Source organism: Schistocerca nitens, chromosome 8 (assembly GCF_023898315.1).
Source record: "Schistocerca nitens isolate TAMUIC-IGC-003100 chromosome 8, iqSchNite1.1, whole genome shotgun sequence".
In the NCBI taxonomy this organism is placed as follows: domain Eukaryota; kingdom Metazoa; phylum Arthropoda; class Insecta; order Orthoptera; family Acrididae; genus Schistocerca; species Schistocerca nitens.
In genome coordinates this window covers 352,626,910-352,629,611 of record NC_064621.1, presented here as the reverse complement: position 1 = coordinate 352,629,611, position 2,702 = coordinate 352,626,910, and positions in this window count along the sequence as shown.

Below are 2,702 nucleotides of genomic sequence, written 5' to 3'. Positions count from 1 at the left end.
TGTTCAAAAAGCAAAATAATATTCCTGCTCCCACGAGGTATTAGAACGAAGTCGCAAGGAGGCTAACGAATTATAATCAAAATACACTGAGTCGCCAATTTGTCTGTCGTTATGGAGTTAAGTCGACAGAAATAAACATCTTCGTCCCAGAAGCAAAAGGGGGACGAAATGTCTCCCACTGGAAGGTCATGTTGTTTAAATGATTACAAAATAAGGTAAAACGTACAGTCAGGTTGTCAGTATGAGAACATTACTGTTGTCAGTATGATGTTGCACTGCCCAGGGCCTGTAATGATACCGAAGTGGAAGAGAGAGCACCACTAAATTCTACAATTTGCATTGCATACACACAGAAGTTACTGTTACAGTGTACTTATGGAGCCAAATGAGTGGATTGCGTATTTTCCGGTGAGAAAGAGCACTGGCAAACAGTCTTCGCTACATTAGGTTATTTAAACTAATGTCACTCTGAGCTAGAATTTATGGTCAGCGACTAAGTGTAAGGTCAATGAGTCGGATGCGAGTTTTGCAACTGTGAAATACTTTCCTACGCTATACAAGCGAATATTAAATTTCAACTAATATTGCGAAAATTTTGTACGTGGATAGCCTAGAATTAAAATATTTCTGTTTATTGCAAAGGAAAACAATTGATATTCTAAAACATTGTCTGTCATAGACAACTTGAAACACATCATGTCGACCAAATTATGTGGAAGAACTGACAGAGACGTATATCGGAAGGCAGTAAGATCTCTTGCCTTTTGGTTTGGCAGCCATTTCTAGGCGCAAGTAAATGAACAAAGGCAGCGCGTTTTTGTTATCAAGTAACGTCTTCATCAATTACTTTAGTTTTAATGTAATCTACGAGTAATTGCTGATGTTTGATATTAACATGAAAAGGATTCCGTGGACAGGGAAAGAACTTGTTCTTGGGAAACTACTTCTATAACGACCAAAAGGCATTAAATGATCTTCAAACATATGTGTTCCAGCAGCGGTATGAAGAAAATGATAGTAATAATCGAATTATCCGGTAACTTCACACTTAACAGTGGATTTTCTCGAACTAAGAAATTTGCTGAATTTGTGAAAATTTCAAAATGGCTTCACATCGAGCCTACGATGCCTAGAAGATTCTTTACATCCTGCTGACATGAGAATAGCATAATCTCCACGTCAGAAGCTTGCTTCTACTTAACCATTTAATAGACTCGCATTTTTCCACCGTGACTAATTTTGTAGGCAAAGCACATCATCCGTTACAGCACACTCCTGGGGCTGGGAAATGTGGCCACGATGGTATGGTGGAACGAACTATCACAGGTGCAATGAATGGGTTCAGGCATTTACTTTTAGGAGGCACAAACAAATTTACTTTACCGCTGGTAACCTCAAGAGAAAGACGTTATAATCCAGAATCCGCATTAAACATCATGTTCCTTCATTACCAACTAGGCAGAGCCGGCTTACGTTGGGAAATGACATAGCGGAAGTCATGGTAAACAGAAATACAATCGCCAGTAAACTTACTTACATTATATAATTTTATTTTATGTGATGAACAGATAGCCATCTAAAGGAACAGGGGTCTTATTTTAATTGTGCTTGATTGAACTAGGGACGTTGAAAAATTTGGTGCTGGACTGTGATTCGAATTCGTATCTCCTCTTTCAAGGATCTGAATCTCTCTGAACAGTATAGTTCAATCATTTCGTTCCCTTTCCCAAGACTGCAATCTTCTCTAGGTCTCCTCCAATGATAAGTATGTGAGTCGGAATCCTGATCCAGTAGAAAAATATTCATAATTCCATTTCAAGCCCTACCACGTGCACATCGGCCTGCTGGTGAAAATTAACGTGCATTTTTAATGTCTGTTCATGTGTTGCAAACAATCGCAATAGGTGTCGTTATTTCTGGTCAAACACGCACACATCTTACTGTTGGTGAGTAAGCAAGTGTTACTTAAGCTATATTCGTGGATGCACGGTAGGTGTGCAGTTCGATTGTCGTTGAGGCACAAAAGTTTGTATCCTTATTTTAGATTCAGACACCTAGCAGCTGGTAAGAAAAACCAATACGTAACACTTGATTTTACTTAGTTAACAATCCGATTACGCGTTGGGTTCGTATCTCCGTCACAGAACTTCACATCATGCACTTCATCTTTAAATGCATCCGCACTTTGTTACTTCAGAATGGAGGTATATCAGACATCTTTCGTGGTGTTTAACAGGGACAAAGGGGTCTTGATAGGAGTCCTGGTTTATTACAAAAATTGTCGTCTTTTATTTTCAAGTTTAGATTTGGTTACTGGTATTGGCAAAAGCTTCGGTAATTCATGACTCTTCATGGCTAGTCATTCATATGATATGATTAGATTAGAATACATTAGATTAATTCTTGTTCCAAAGATCATGAATGCGACATTTCGTAATGATGTGGAACGTGTGATCTTAATGAAAGATTTCTTTACATACCATGATTCAATTTCTTTAAACAATTTTTTACTCTTTCTCTCTCTCATTCTTTTTGATTTTTATCTCTGTCTCTCTGTCACACACACACGCACACACACAAATTCTTTTTTTATTTTTATTTGTTTGTTCAAAATGGTTCAAATGGCTCTGAGCACTATGGGACTTAACATCTGTGGTCATCAGTCCCCTAGAACTTAGAACTACTTAAACCTAACTAACCTA